General features: G+C 47.0%; 16 non-coding genes across 16 annotated transcripts; all 16 read left to right on the forward strand.

Moving 5' to 3' along the window:
* Positions 1-409: 409 nt before the first annotated feature.
* TRNAP-CGG (transfer RNA proline (anticodon CGG)) lies at positions 410-481 on the forward strand. The gene has a single exon. It is a non-coding gene; the product is annotated as a tRNA-Pro (tRNA).
* Positions 482-1,368: 887 nt separating this feature from the next.
* Positions 1,369-1,440, forward strand: TRNAP-AGG (transfer RNA proline (anticodon AGG)). The gene has a single exon. It is a non-coding gene; the product is annotated as a tRNA-Pro (tRNA).
* A 386-nt stretch (positions 1,441-1,826) lies between these two features.
* On the forward strand, positions 1,827-1,899 carry TRNAV-AAC (transfer RNA valine (anticodon AAC)). Its single transcript has one exon. It is a non-coding gene; the product is annotated as a tRNA-Val (tRNA).
* Positions 1,900-2,188: 289 nt separating this feature from the next.
* Positions 2,189-2,300, forward strand: TRNAL-CAA (transfer RNA leucine (anticodon CAA)). Its single transcript has 2 exons — positions 2,189-2,226; positions 2,255-2,300. It is a non-coding gene; the product is annotated as a tRNA-Leu (tRNA).
* Positions 2,301-4,185: 1,885 nt separating this feature from the next.
* Positions 4,186-4,257, forward strand: TRNAP-AGG (transfer RNA proline (anticodon AGG)). The gene has a single exon. It is a non-coding gene; the product is annotated as a tRNA-Pro (tRNA).
* A 386-nt stretch (positions 4,258-4,643) lies between these two features.
* Positions 4,644-4,716, forward strand: TRNAV-AAC (transfer RNA valine (anticodon AAC)). Its single transcript has one exon. It is a non-coding gene; the product is annotated as a tRNA-Val (tRNA).
* A 289-nt stretch (positions 4,717-5,005) lies between these two features.
* Positions 5,006-5,117, forward strand: TRNAL-CAA (transfer RNA leucine (anticodon CAA)). Its single transcript has 2 exons — positions 5,006-5,043; positions 5,072-5,117. It is a non-coding gene; the product is annotated as a tRNA-Leu (tRNA).
* A 1,885-nt stretch (positions 5,118-7,002) lies between these two features.
* On the forward strand, positions 7,003-7,074 carry TRNAP-AGG (transfer RNA proline (anticodon AGG)). Its single transcript has one exon. It is a non-coding gene; the product is annotated as a tRNA-Pro (tRNA).
* Positions 7,075-7,460: 386 nt separating this feature from the next.
* On the forward strand, positions 7,461-7,533 carry TRNAV-AAC (transfer RNA valine (anticodon AAC)). Its single transcript has one exon. It is a non-coding gene; the product is annotated as a tRNA-Val (tRNA).
* Positions 7,534-7,822: 289 nt separating this feature from the next.
* On the forward strand, positions 7,823-7,934 carry TRNAL-CAA (transfer RNA leucine (anticodon CAA)). Its single transcript has 2 exons — positions 7,823-7,860; positions 7,889-7,934. It is a non-coding gene; the product is annotated as a tRNA-Leu (tRNA).
* Positions 7,935-8,860: 926 nt separating this feature from the next.
* TRNAP-CGG (transfer RNA proline (anticodon CGG)) lies at positions 8,861-8,932 on the forward strand. The gene has a single exon. It is a non-coding gene; the product is annotated as a tRNA-Pro (tRNA).
* An 887-nt stretch (positions 8,933-9,819) lies between these two features.
* Positions 9,820-9,891, forward strand: TRNAP-AGG (transfer RNA proline (anticodon AGG)). Its single transcript has one exon. It is a non-coding gene; the product is annotated as a tRNA-Pro (tRNA).
* A 1,775-nt stretch (positions 9,892-11,666) lies between these two features.
* Positions 11,667-11,738, forward strand: TRNAP-CGG (transfer RNA proline (anticodon CGG)). Its single transcript has one exon. It is a non-coding gene; the product is annotated as a tRNA-Pro (tRNA).
* A 385-nt stretch (positions 11,739-12,123) lies between these two features.
* TRNAV-UAC (transfer RNA valine (anticodon UAC)) lies at positions 12,124-12,196 on the forward strand. The gene has a single exon. It is a non-coding gene; the product is annotated as a tRNA-Val (tRNA).
* An 887-nt stretch (positions 12,197-13,083) lies between these two features.
* TRNAV-AAC (transfer RNA valine (anticodon AAC)) lies at positions 13,084-13,156 on the forward strand. The gene has a single exon. It is a non-coding gene; the product is annotated as a tRNA-Val (tRNA).
* A 1,327-nt stretch (positions 13,157-14,483) lies between these two features.
* On the forward strand, positions 14,484-14,555 carry TRNAP-CGG (transfer RNA proline (anticodon CGG)). The gene has a single exon. It is a non-coding gene; the product is annotated as a tRNA-Pro (tRNA).
* The last annotated feature ends 339 nt before the right edge of the window (positions 14,556-14,894 follow it).

Here is a 14,894-nt window from a genome sequence, read left to right on the forward strand (position 1 = left end):
ACCCTGGGTCTCCCAGGTGAGTGTTTCAGTCCTGCGAGCCACTCATATAAATCTCGCCTGATCGAGCCTGATCGAGCGTGTTTGAATCCAAGAATCAAACACCTCTTTCTTAGGAGCAAGAATTGGCAGGCCCTCCCTTGCTTCTGGGGTGGAAGTTAATGGGGCAGGGTCCAGGACTTGCAGAGAAGTACAAGTGCCAGAAAGTGCCTGCAGTTCTCATCAGTGCCTTTTTTCTGCTCACTGGCAGCTAGGATATCGGCTGATCCCTTCCTTGCAAGAGTGAAAAAAACAACACCTTGAGAGAAAACATGACTTTGTGTGGCTCACATAGAGAGAGAGCAGCCAAATAGCACTGCTTTGTTTCTGAAAGACGCATCAGAAATTGTTCAAATTGCTGACAGGGGAATCAGGCTCGTTGGTCTAGGGGTATGATTCTCGCTTCGGGTGCGAGAGGTCCCGGGTTCAAATCCCGGACGAGCCCATGTTGTGGAATTATTTTTAGGCTGCTTATTATGTAGGACCATTTCTTCTTTTCAATGCTATAAGACGCCGTGTATGGTGAAAAAGTTCCTTTCCCTGCACGCTGTTTCCCAGTTTTGGCGTATAGAATTTCAGTGCCGGACTTCTTTGCAACTGCTTTTCTGGGGTGGACCATCAGTGTAGGAACATTAAATTCAAAGTGTTTTTCTAGCGTGATTTCAGGTATGGTTTTAAAATCGCCTTTTGGAATAAAAGTGGTCCTCGTTCCTTTCTTCCAAAGAAAGAGATCGGGTAAGGAGGGTCCAACGTTGAGCTTCATGGACATTGGCCCTTGGTCTGTGCTTCCCAGCCCACTACATGCCAAGAAGATTGCTGCAAGAGTATCTGTTTCTGTGGTGTAGTGGTTATCATGTTCGCTTTACACGCGAAAGGTCCCTTGTTCGAGACCGGGCAGAAACTGCAGCTTATTGTTTGCATTTACTCTCTCAACTTATAGGAAAGCTGAGATAATGGAAGCTGTCTATCCCTCACCAGCGTGACGTACTGTGCTCCAGGGGCATCAGTGACAGCTCAAAAAGAGAAGTGACGATAGTTTGCGCCATTCGTTTGCACGTCCTTTTGTACTGAAGGGTGGGCCTACTTGATGAAAGCAAGGCATGAGAGCAGAAATTGTTTTATTGTCCTCACCGAGAGCATACACCTAGAGCAAACAAAATGTCTGAAGGATGGAGGTATTTTCATTTCTTGTTCGATGACGGCCATGGAAAAGACAGCAACCATATTGCAGAAGAGAGCAGCATGTGCAGTTGCTTGCTTTGGGTGAATCATTCACCAACTCGCTGCCAATAACCCCCGGAGCCGGTGCAAAAGGTGTCTCTTGTGTGCCTCGGCTCGTTGGTCTAGGGGTATGATTCTCGCTTAGGGTGCGAGAGGTCCCGGGTTCAAATCCCGGACGAGCCCTTTTTTAGAGGTAAACATACGAATCCTACTCAAAACTGACAATGCCTGACTATTTCTCATTACACTCGGCGCATTGTTGCACAAATTATTTTGAACCTCAGAAGAAAAACGGATATCCATGCTTTTTCTGCCTTCATGCTTAGTCTGTGTGTGTCCCAGGTGATGCTTTCCCAAGCTGTACTTGCTGGCATTTAGGCATCAGATATTTGTCTGTCGATGCCTGCATAAGTAAATTTTTAATACGTCTAATTGCAAGCATGTTGGCTGATATCTCTGCAGTTTTCACACTTGCTCCTCGCTTTCTGAGTGGCTGCTGATACAGCAGAATAGAAGTAGAGAGAATCCTTGAGAGGAACCTTGCTCTAACAGTAAAACACAGCAAGTTAGTTTCTGTAGTGTAGTGGTCATCACGTTCGCCTAACACGCGAAAGGTCCCCGGTTCGAGACCGGGCTGAAACACTGTGCATGAGCTGCTTTTATGTGCACCCTCTAAAACCTTATTATCTCAATGCAAGCTTAAGAAGAGGCGGTCCATGAACCCAGCGAGCTGTGGGAAACTTCCTTTACTTTTCCAAGACGAAACAAAGTAATCCGCATCCATCAGTGGTCGCTCTTGTGCCTAGCTTTTTATTTTATCATGCCATCGTGTATTGTGGGGCCTTTACACCTGTGACATTGCTGCGAACGCTGTAAGTGCAAACATTGGCAAGTGCAGACAGAAGAGTCAGACCTGTACATAGCCAGGGCAGTCAGGATGGCCGAGTGGTCTAAGGCGCCAGACTCAAGAGAGCTTGATCTTCAGTGCAACTGAGACTTCTGGTCTCCTCATGGAGGCGTGGGTTCAAATCCCACTTCTGACAGGTCTCTTTTACACCCTTAAATCATCCTGTTTTTTGCAGTGCATTCCCCACACACCACAATCTTTGCACGGACCTGTAACATGTGACGAGAAATCCACCAACGATCAGGCTGGGCCCTCAATCACAATTCCATGTATTCCTGGAAGGGACACCTCAGGCACACCTTCCGTTAAATTTGCACTCCATCACACTAACTGCTGTGCTGGTTTCTCATTAAGCAGTTGATCCCATCTTTGTTGTGAGGCTCTCCTGCCACCTTTTGGGCGGAGAAGGCACTGTCCCTGCAACAACACAGGCAGACATGTTCAACAGGGCTTCCTGGTTATGTGGGAGGAGCAGATTGTCATTGGTCCCCCCTTGCGAATTTTAATTTACATAAGGAAGACAGAGAGGTAGCTGGGAGTAGGCAGTACACACGGACATTGAACTCTATCTTGTGATTTGCAGCCAATTCTAGATTGAGGCAGGAGGAAAGGAGGTGACTTGCCCAACAATGGCCATTCTGGGAATTCAGCCACCCTGGGTCTCCCAGGTGAGTGTTTCAGTCCTGCGAGCCACTCATATAAATCTCGCCTGATCGAGCCTGATCGAGCGTGTTTGAATCCAAGAATCAAACACCTCTTTCTTAGGAGCAAGAATTGGCAGGCCCTCCCTTGCTTCTGGGGTGGAAGTTAATGGGGCAAGGGTCCAGGACTTGCAGAGAAGTACAAGTGCCAGAAAGTGCCTGCAGTTCTCATCAGTGCCTTTTTTCTGCTCACTGGCAGCTAGGATATCGGCTGATCCCTTCCTTGCAAGAGTGAAAAAAACAACACCTTGAGAGAAAACATGACTTTGTGTGGCTCACATAGAGAGAGAGCAGCCAAATAGCACTGCTTTGTTTCTGAAAGACGCATCAGAAATTGTTCAAATTGCTGACAGGGGAATCAGGCTCGTTGGTCTAGGGGTATCATTCTCGCTTCGGGTGCGAGAGGTCCCGGGTTCAAATCCCGGACGAGCCCATGTTGTGGAATTATTTTTAGGCTGCTTATTATGTAGGACCATTTCTTCTTTTCAATGCTATAAGACGCCGTGTATGGTGAAAAAGTTCCTTTCCCTGCACGCTGTTTCCCAGTTTTGGCGTATAGAATTTCAGTGCCGGACTTCTTTGCAACTGCTTTTCTGGGGTGGACCATCAGTGTAGGAACATTAAATTCAAAGTGTTTTTCTAGCGTGATTTCAGGTATGGTTTTAAAATCGCCTTTTGGAATAAAAGTGGTCCTCGTTCCTTTCTTCCAAAGAAAGAGATCGGGTAAGGAGGGTCCAACGTTGAGCTTCATGGACATTGGCCCTTGGTCTGTGCTTTCCAGCCCACTACATGCCAAGAAGATTGCTGCAAGAGTATCTGTTTCTGTGGTGTAGTGGTTATCACGTTCGCTTTACACGCGAAAGGTCCCTTGTTCGAGACCGGGCAGAAACTGCAGCTTATTGTTTGCATTTACTCTCTCAACTTATAGGAAAGCTGAGATAATGGAAGCTGTCTATCCCTCACCAGCGTGACGTACTGTGCTCCAGGGGCATCAGTGACAGCTCAAAAAGAGAAGTGACGATAGTTTGCGCCATTCGTTTGCACGTCCTTTTGTACTGAAGGGTGGGCCTACTTGATGAAAGCAAGGCATGAGAGCAGAAATTGTTTTATTGTCCTCACCGAGAGCATACACCTAGAGCAAACAAAATGTCTGAAGGATGGAGGTATTTTCATTTCTTGTTCGATGACGGCCATGGAAAAGACAGCAACCATATTGCAGAAGAGAGCAGCATGTACAGTTGCTTGCTTTGGGTGAATCATTCACCAACTCGCTGCCAATAACCCCCGGAGCCGGTGCAAAAGGTGTCTCTTGTGTGCCTAGGCTCGTTGGTCTAGGGGTATGATTCTCGCTTAGGGTGCGAGAGGTCCCGGGTTCAAATCCCGGACGAGCCCTTTTTTAGAGGTAAACATACGAATCCTACTCAAAACTGACAATGCCTGACTATTTCTCATTACACTCGGCGCATTGTTGCACAAATTATTTTGAACCTCAGAAGAAAAACGGATATCCATGCTTTTTCTGCCTTCATGCTTAGTCTGTGTGTGTCCCAGGTGATGCTTTCCCAAGCTGTACTTGCTGGCATTTAGGCATCAGATATTTGTCTGTCGATGCCTGCATAAGTAAATTTTTAATACGTCTAATTGCAAGCATGTTGGCTGATATCTCTGCAGTTTTCACACTTGCTCCTCGCTTTCTGAGTGGCTGCTGATACAGCAGAATAGAAGTAGAGAGAATCCTTGAGAGGAACCTTGCTCTAACAGTAAAACACAGCAAGTTAGTTTCTGTAGTGTAGTGGTCATCACGTTCGCCTAACACGCGAAAGGTCCCCGGTTCGAGACCGGGCAGAAACACTGTGCATGAGCTGCTTTTATGTGCACCCTCTAAAACCTTATTATCTCAATGCAAGCTTAAGAAGAGGCGGTCCATGAACCCAGCGAGCTGTGGGAAACTTCCTTTACTTTTCCAAGACGAAACAAAGTAATCCGCATCCATCAGTGGTCGCTCTTGTGCCTAGCTTTTTATTTTATCATGCCATCGTGTATTGTGGGGCCTTTACACCTGTGACATTGCTGCGAACGCTGTAAGTGCAAACATTGGCAAGTGCAGACAGAAGAGTCAGACCTGTACATAGCCAGGGCAGTCAGGATGGCCGAGTGGTCTAAGGCGCCAGACTCAAGAGAGCTTGATCTTCAGTGCAACTGAGACTTCTGGTCTCCTCATGGAGGCGTGGGTTCAAATCCCACTTCTGACAGGTCTCTTTTACACCCTTAAATCGTCCTGTTTTTTGCAGTGCATTCCCCACACACCACAATCTTTGCACGGACCTGTAACATATGACGAGAAATCCACCAACGATCAGGCTGGGCCCTCAATCACAATTCCATGTATTCCTGGAAGGGACACCTCAGGCACACCTTCCGTTAAATTTGCACTCCATCACACTAACTGCTGTGCTGGTTTCTCATTAAGCAGTTGATCCCATCTTTGTTGTGAGGCTCTCCTGCCACCTTTTGGGCGGAGAAGGCACTGTCCCTGCAACAACACAGGCAGACATGTTCAACAGGGCTTCCTGGTTATGTGGGAGGAGCAGATTGTCATTGGTCCCCCCTTGCGAATTTTAATTTACATAAGGAAGACAGAGAGGTAGCTGGGAGTAGGCAGTACACACGGACATTGAACTCTATCTTGTGATTTGCAGCCAATTCTAGATTGAGGCAGGAGGAAAGGAGGTGACTTGCCCAACAATGGCCATTCTGGGAATTCAGCCACCCTGGGTCTCCCAGGTGAGTGTTTCAGTCCTGCGAGCCACTCATATAAATCTCGCCTGATCGAGCCTGATCGAGCGTGTTTGAATCCAAGAATCAAACACCTCTTTCTTAGGAGCAAGAATTGGCAGGCCCTCCCTTGCTTCTGGGGTGGAAGTTAATGGGGCAAGGGTCCAGGACTTGCAGAGAAGTACAAGTGCCAGAAAGTGCCTGCAGTTCTCATCAGTGCCTTTTTTCTGCTCACTGGCAGCTAGGATATCGGCTGATCCCTTCCTTGCAAGAGTGAAAAAAACAACACCTTGAGAGAAAACATGACTTTGTGTGGCTCACATAGAGAGAGAGCAGCCAAATAGCACTGCTTTGTTTCTGAAAGACGCATCAGAAATTGTTCAAATTGCTGACAGGGGAATCAGGCTCGTTGGTCTAGGGGTATCATTCTCGCTTCGGGTGCGAGAGGTCCCGGGTTCAAATCCCGGACGAGCCCATGTTGTGGAATTATTTTTAGGCTGCTTATTATGTAGGACCATTTCTTCTTTTCAATGCTATAAGACGCCGTGTATGGTGAAAAAGTTCCTTTCCCTGCACGCTGTTTCCCAGTTTTGGCGTATAGAATTTCAGTGCCGGACTTCTTTGCAACTGCTTTTCTGGGGTGGACCATCAGTGTAGGAACATTAAATTCAAAGTGTTTTTCTAGCGTGATTTCAGGTATGGTTTTAAAATCGCCTTTTGGAATAAAAGTGGTCCTCGTTCCTTTCTTCCAAAGAAAGAGATCGGGTAAGGAGGGTCCAACGTTGAGCTTCATGGACATTGGCCCTTGGTCTGTGCTTTCCAGCCCACTACATGCCAAGAAGATTGCTGCAAGAGTATCTGTTTCTGTGGTGTAGTGGTTATCACGTTCGCTTTACACGCGAAAGGTCCCTTGTTCGAGACCGGGCAGAAACTGCAGCTTATTGTTTGCATTTACTCTCTCAACTTATAGGAAAGCTGAGATAATGGAAGCTGTCTATCCCTCACCAGCGTGACGTACTGTGCTCCAGGGGCATCAGTGACAGCTCAAAAAGAGAAGTGACGATAGTTTGCGCCATTCAATTGCACGTCCTTTTGTACTGAAGGGTGGGCCTACTTGATGAAAGCAAGGCATGAGAGCAGAAATTGTTTTATTGTCCTCACCGAGAGCATACATCTAGAGCAAACAAAATGTCTGAAGGATGGAGGTATTTTCATTTCTTGTTCGATGACGGCCATGGAAAAGACAGCAACCATATTGCAGAAGAGAGCAGCATGTACAGTTGCTTGCTTTGGGTGAATCATTCACCAACTCGCTGCCAATAACCCCCGGAGCCGGTGCAAAAGGTGTCTCTTGTGTGCCTCGGCTCGTTGGTCTAGGGGTATGATTCTCGCTTAGGGTGCGAGAGGTCCCGGGTTCAAATCCCGGACGAGCCCTTTTTTAGAGGTAAACATACGAATCCTACTCAAAACTGACAATGCCTGACTATTTCTCATTACACTCGGCGCATTGTTGCACAAATTATTTTGAACCTCAGAAGAAAAACGGATATCCATGCTTTTTCTGCCTTCATGCTTAGTCTGTGTGTGTCCCAGGTGATGCTTTCCCAAGCTGTACTTGCTGGCATTTAGGCATCAGATATTTGTCTGTCGATGCCTGCATAAGTAAATTTTTAATACGTCTAATTTCAAGCATGTTGGCTGATATCTCTGCAGTTTTCACACTTGCTCCTCGCTTTCTGAGTGGCTGCTGATACAGCAGAATAGAAGTAGAGAGAATCCTTGAGAGGAACCTTGCTCTAACAGTAAAACACAGCAAGTTAGTTTCTGTAGTGTAGTGGTCATCACGTTCGCCTAACACGCGAAAGGTCCCCGGTTCGAGACCGGGCAGAAACACTGTGCATGAGCTGCTTTTATGTGCACCCTCTAAAACCTTATTATCTCAATGCAAGCTTAAGAAGAGGCGGTCCATGAACCCAGCGAGCTGTGGGAAACTTCCTTTACTTTTCCAAGACGAAACAAAGTAATCCGCATCCATCAGTGGTCGCTCTTGTGCCTAGCTTTTTATTTTATCATGCCATCGTGTATTGTGGGGCCTTTACACCTGTGACATTGCTGCGAACGCTGTAAGTGCAAACATTGGCAAGTGCAGACAGAAGAGTCAGACCTGTACATAGCCAGGGCAGTCAGGATGGCCGAGTGGTCTAAGGCGCCAGACTCAAGAGAGCTTGATCTTCAGTGCAACTGAGACTTCTGGTCTCCTCATGGAGGCGTGGGTTCAAATCCCACTTCTGACAGGTCTCTTTTACACCCTTAAATCGTCCTGTTTTTTGCAGTGCATTCCCCACACACCACAATCTTTGCACGGACCTGTAACATATGACGAGAAATCCACCAACGATCAGGCTGGGCCCTCAATCACAATTCCATGTATTCCTGGAAGGGACACCTCAGGCACACCTTCCGTTAAATTTGCACTCCATCACACTAACTGCTGTGCTGGTTTCTCATTAAGCAGTTGATCCCATCTTTGTTGTGAGGCTCTCCTGCCACCTTTTGGGCGGAAAAGGCACTGTCCCTGCAACAACACAGGCAGACATGTTCAACAGGGCTTCCTGGTTATGTGGGAGGAGCAGATTGTCATTGGTCCCCCCTTGCGAATTTTAATTTACATAAGGAAGACAGAGAGGTAGCTGGGAGTAGGCAGTACACACGGACATTGAACTCTATCTTGTGATTTGCAGCCAATTCTAGATTGAGGCAGGAGGAAAGGAGGTGACTTGCCCAACAATGGCCATTCTGGGAATTCAGCCACCCTGGGTCTCCCAGGTGAGTGTTTCAGTCCTGCGAGCCACTCATATAAATCTCGCCTGATCGAGCCTGATCGAGCGTGTTTGAATCCAAGAATCAAACACCTCTTTCTTAGGAGCAAGAATTGGCAGGCCCTCCCTTGCTTCTGGGGTGGAAGTTAATGGGGCAAGGGTCCAGGACTTGCAGAGAAGTACAAGTGCCAGAAAGTGCCTGCAGTTCTCATCAGTGCCTTTTTTCTGCTCACTGGCAGCTAGGATATCGGCTGATCCCTTCCTTGCAAGAGTGAAAAAAACAACACCTTGAGAGAAAACATGACTTTGTGTGGCTCACATAGAGAGAGAGCAGCCAAATAGCACTGCTTTGTTTCTGAAAGACGCATCAGAAATTGTTCAAATTGCTGACAGGGGAATCAGGCTCGTTGGTCTAGGGGTATGATTCTCGCTTCGGGTGCGAGAGGTCCCGGGTTCAAATCCCGGACGAGCCCATGTTGTGGAATTATTTTTAGGCTGCTTATTATGTAGGACCATTTCTTCTTTTCAATGCTATAAGACGCCGTGTATGGTGAAAAAGTTCCTTTCCCTGCACGCTGTTTCCCAGTTTTGGCGTATAGAATTTCAGTGCTGGACTTCTTTGCAACTGCTTTTCTGGGGTGGACCATCAGTGTAGGAACATTAAATTCAAAGTGTTTTTCTAGCGTGATTTCAGGTATGGTTTTAAAATCGCCTTTTGGAATAAAAGTGGTCCTCGTTCCTTTCTTCCAAAGAAAGAGATCGGGTAAGGAGGGTCCAACGTTGAGCTTCATGGACATTGGCCCTTGGTCTGTGCTTTCCAGCCCACTACATGCCAAGAAGATTGCTGCAAGAGTATCTGTTTCTGTGGTGTAGTGGTTATCACGTTTGCTTTACACGCGAAAGGTCCCTTGTTCGAGACCGGGCAGAAACTGCAGCTTATTGTTTGCATTTACTCTCTCAACTTATAGGAAAGCTGAGATAATGGAAGCTGTCTATCCCTCACCAGCGTGACGTACTGTGCTCCAGGGGCATCAGTGACAGCTCAAAAAGAGAAGTGACGATAGTTTGCGCCATTCGTTTGCACGTCCTTTTGTACTGAAGGCTGGGCCTACTTGATGAAAGCAAGGCATGAGAGCAGAAATTGTTTTATTGTCCTCACCGAGAGCATACACCTAGAGCAAACAAAATGTCTGAAGGATGGAGGTATTTTCATTTCTTGTTCGATGACGGCCATGGAAAAGACAGCAACCATATTGCAGAAGAGAGCAGCATGTGCAGTTGCTTGCTTTGGGTGAATCATTCACCAACTCGCTACCAATAACCCCCGGAGCCGGTGCAAAAGGTGTCTCTTGTGTGCCTCGGCTCGTTGGTCTAGGGGTATGATTCTCGCTTAGGGTGCGAGAGGTCCCGGGTTCAAATCCCGGACGAGCCCTTTTTTAGAGGTAAACATACGAATCCTACTCAAAATTGACAATGCCTGACTATTTCTCATTACACTCGGTGCATTGTTGCACAAATTATTTTGAACCTCAGAAGAAAAACGGATATCCATGCTTTTTCTGCCTTCATGCTTAGTCTGTGTGTGTCCCAGGTGATGCTTTCCCAAGCTGTACTTGCTGGCATTTAGGCATCAGATATTTGTCTGTCGATGCCTGCATAAGTAAATTTTTAATACGTCTAATTGCAAGCATGTTGGCTGATATCTCTGCAGTTTTCACACTTGCTCCTCGCTTTCTGAGTGGCTGCTGATACAGCAGAATAGAAGTAGAGAGAATCCTTGAGAGGAACCTTGCTCTAACAGTAAAACACAGCAAGTTAGTTTCTGTAGTGTAGTGGTCATCACATTCGCCTAACACGCGAAAGGTCCCCGGTTCGAGACTGGGCAGAAACACTGTGCATGAGCTGCTTTTATGTGCACCCTCTAAAACCTTATTATCTCAATGCAAGCTTAAGAAGAGGCGGTCCATGAACCCAGCGAGCTGTGGGAAACTTCCTTTACTTTTCCAAGACGAAACAAAGTAATCCGCATCCATCAGTGGTCGCTCTTGTGCCTAGCTTTTTATTTTATCATGCCATCGTGTATTGTGGGGCCTTTACACCTGTGACATTGCTGCGAACGCTGTAAGTGCAAACATTGGCAAGTGCAGACAGAAGAGTCAGACCTGTACATAGCCAGGGCAGTCAGGATGGCCGAGTGGTCTAAGGCGCCAGACTCAAGAGAGCTTGATCTTCAGTGCAACTGAGACTTCTGGTCTCCTCATGGAGGTGTGGGTTCAAATCCCACTTCTGACAGGTCTCTTTTACACCCTTAAATCGTCCTGTTTTTTGCAGTGCATTCCCCACACACCACAATCTTTGCACGGACCTGTAACATATGACGAGAAATCCACCAACGATCAGGCTGGGCCCTCAATCACAATTCCATGTATTCCTGGATGGACACCTCAGGCACACCTTCCGTTAAATTTGCACTCCATCACACTAACTGCTGTGCTGGTTTCTCATTAAGCAGTTGATCCCATCTTTGTTGTGAGGCTCTCCTGCCACCTTTTGGGCGGAGAAGGCACTGTCCCTGCAACAACACAGGCAGACATGTTCAACAGGGCTTCCTGGTTATGTGGGAGGAGCAGATTGTCATTGGTCCCCCCTTGCGAATTTTAATTTACATAAGGAAGACAGAGAGGTAGCTGGGAGTAGGCAGTACACACGGACATTGAACTCTATCTTGTGATTTGCAGCCAATTCTAGATTGAGGCAGGAGGAAAGGAGGTGACTTGCCCAACAATGGCCATTCTGGGAATTCAGCCACCCTGGGTCTCCCAGGTGAGTGTTTCAGTCCTGCGAGCCACTCATATAAATCTAGCCTGATCGAGCGTGTTTGAATCCAAGAATCAAACACCTCTTTCTTAGGAGCAAGAATTGGCAGGCCCTCCCTTGCTTCTGGGGTGGAAGTTAATGGGGCAAGGGTCCAGGACTTGCAGAGAAGTACAAGTGCCAGAAAGTGCCTGCAGTTCTCATCAGTGCCTTTTTTCTGCTCACTGGCATCTAGGATATCGGCTGATCCCTTCCTTGCAAGAGTGAAAAAAACAACACCTTGAGAGAAAACATGACTTTGTGTGGCTCACATAGAGAGAGAGCAGCCAAATAGCACTGCTTTGTTTCTGAAAGACGCATCAGAAATTGTTCAAATTGCTGACAGGGGAATCAGGCTCGTTGGTCTAGGGGTATGATTCTCGCTTCGGGTGCGAGAGGTCCCGGGTTCAAATCCCGGACGAGCCCATGTTGTGGAATTATTTTTAGGCTGCTTATTATGTAGGACCATTTCTTCTTTTCAATGCTATAAGACGCCGTGTATGGTGAAAAAGTTCCTTTCCCTGCACGCTGTTTCCCAGTTTTGGCGTATAGAATTTCAGTGCCGGACTTCTTTGCAACTGCTTTTCTGGGGTGGACCATCAGTGTAGGAACATTAAATTCAAAGTGTTTTTCTAGCGTGATTTCAGGTATGGTTTTAAAATCGCCTTTTGGAATAAAAGTGGTCCTCGTTCCTTTCTTCCAAAGAAAGAGATCGGGTAAGGAGGGTCCAACGTTGAGCTTCATGGACATTGGCCCTTGGTCTGTGCTTTCCAGCCCACTACATGCCAAGAAGATTGCTGTAAGAGTATCTGTTTCTGTGGTGTAGTGGTTATCACGTTCGCTTTACACGCGAAAGGTCCCTGGTTCGAGACCGGGCAGAAACAGCAGCTTATTGTTTGCATTTACTCTCTCAACTTATAGGAAAGCTGAGATAATGGAAGCTGTCTATCCCTCACCAGCGTGACGTACTGTGCTCCAGGGGCATCAGTGACAGCTCAAAAAGAGAAGTGACGATAGTTTGCGCCATTCGTTTGCACGTCCTTTTGTACTGAAGGGTGGGCCTACTTGATGAAAGCAAGGCATGAGAGCAGAAATTGTTTTATTGTCCTCACCGAGATCATACACTTAGAGCAAACAAAATGTCTGAAGGATGGAGGTATTTTCATTTCTTGTTCGATGACGGCCATGGAAAAGACAGCAACCATATTGCAGAAGAGAGCAGCATGTGCAGTTGCTTGCTTTGGGTGAATCATTCACCAACTCGCTGCCAATAACCCCCGGAGCCGGTGCAAAAGGTGACTCTTGTGTGCCTCAGCTCGTTGGTCTAGGGGTATGATTCTCGCTTAGGGTGCGAGAGGTCCCGGGTTCAAATCCCGGACGAGCCCTTTTTTAGAGGTAAACATACGAATCCTACTCAAAACTGACAATGCCTGACTATTTCTCATTACACTCGGCGCATTGTTGCACAAATTATTTTGAACCTCAGAAGAAAAACGGATATCCATGCTTTTTCTGCCTTCATGCTTAGTCTGTGTGTGTCCCAGGTGATGCTTTCCCAAGCTGTACTTGCTGGCATTTAGGCATCAGATATTTGTCTGTCGATGCCTGCATAAGTAAATTTTTAATACGTCTAATTGCAAGCATGTTGGCTGATATCTCTGCAGTTTTCACACTTGCTCCTCGCTTTCTGAGTGGCTGCTGATACAGCAGAATAGAAGTAGAGAGAATCCTTGAGAGGAACCTTGCTCTAACAGTAAAACACAGCAAGTTAGTTTCTGTAGTGTAGTGGTCATCACGTTCGCCTAACACGCGAAAGGTCCCCGGTTTGAGACCGGGCAGAAACACTGTGCATGAGCTGCTTTCATGTGCACCCTCTAAAACCTTATTATCTCAATGCAAGCTTAAGAAGAGGCGGTCCATGAACCCAGCGAGCTGTGGGAAACTTCCTTTACTTTTCCAAGATGAAACAAAGTAATCCGCATCCATCAGTGGTCGCTCTTGTGCCTAGCTTTTTATTTTATCATGCCATCGTGTATTGTGGGGCCTTTACACCTGTGACATTGCTGCGAACGCTGTAAGTGCAAACATTGGCAAGTGCAGACAGAAGAGTCAGACCTGTACATAGCCAGGGCTGTCAGGATGGCCGAGTGGTCTAAGGTGCCAGACTCAAGAGAGCTTGATCTTCAGTGCAACTGAGACTTCTGGTCTCCTCATGGAGGCGTGGGTTCAAATCCCACTTCTGACAGGTCTCTTTTACACCCTTAAATCGTCCTGTTTTTTGCAGTGCATTCCCCACACACCACAATCTTTGCACGGACCTGTAACATATGACGAGAAATCCACCAACGATCAGGCTGGGCCCTCAATCACAATTCCATGTATTCCTGGAAGGGACACCTCAGGCACACCTTCCGTTAAATTTGCACTCCATCACACTAACTGCTGTGCTGGTTTCTCATTAAGCAGTTGATCCCATCTTTGTTGTGAGGCTCTCCTGCCACCTTTTGGGCGGAGAAGGCACTGTCCCTGCAACAACACAGGCAGACATGTTCAACAGGGCTTCCTGGTTATGTGGGAGGAGCAGATTGTCATTGGTCCCCCCTTGCGAATTTTAATTTACATAAGGAAGACAGAGAGGTAGCTGGGAGTAGGCAGTACACACGGACATTGAACTCTATCTTGTGATTTGCAGCCAATTCTAGATTGAGGCAGGAGGAAAGGAGGTGACTTGCCCAACAATGGCCATTCTGGGAATTCAGCCACCCTGGGTCTCCCAGGTGAGTGTTTTAGTCCTGCGAGCCACTCATATAAATCTCGCCTGATTGAGCCTGATCGAGCGTGTTTGAATCCAAGAATCAAACACCTCTTTCTTAGGAGCAAGAATTGGCAGGCCCTCCCTTGCTTCTGGGGTGGAAGTTAATGGGGCAAGGGTCCAGGACTTGCAGAGAAGTACAAGTGCCAGAAAGTGCCTGCAGTTCTCATCAGTGCCTTTTTTCTGCTCACTGGCAGCTAGTATATCGGCTGATCCCTTCCTTGCAAGAGTGAAAAAAACAACACCTTGAGAGAAAACATGACTTTGTGTGGCTCACATAGAGAGAGAGCAGCCAAATAGCACTGCTTTGTTTCTGAAAGACGCATCAGAAATTGTTCAAATTGCTGACAGGGGAATCAGGCTCATTGGTCTAGGGGTATGATTCTCGCTTCGGGTGCGAGAGGTCCCGGGTTCAAATCCCGGAGGAGCCCATGTTGTGGAATTATTTTCAGGCTGCTTATTATGTAGGACCATTTCTTCTTTTCAATGCTATAAGACGCCGTGTATGGTGAAAAAGTTCCTTTCCCTGCACGCTGTTTCCCAGTTTTGGCGTATAGAATTTCAGTGCCGGACTTCTTTGCAACTGCTTTTCTGGGGTGGACCATCAGTGTAGGAACATTAAATTCAAAGTGTTTTTCTAGCGTGATTTCAGGTATGGTTTTAAAATCGCCTTTTGGAATAAAAGTGGTCCTCGTTCCTTTCTTCCAAAGAAAGAGATCGGGTAAGGAGGGTCCAACGTTGAGCTTCATGGACATTGGCCCTTGGTCTGT

This window comes from Triturus cristatus, chromosome 10 (genome assembly GCF_964204655.1).
Source record: "Triturus cristatus chromosome 10, aTriCri1.1, whole genome shotgun sequence".
Classification (NCBI taxonomy): Eukaryota; Metazoa; Chordata; class Amphibia; order Caudata; family Salamandridae; genus Triturus; species Triturus cristatus.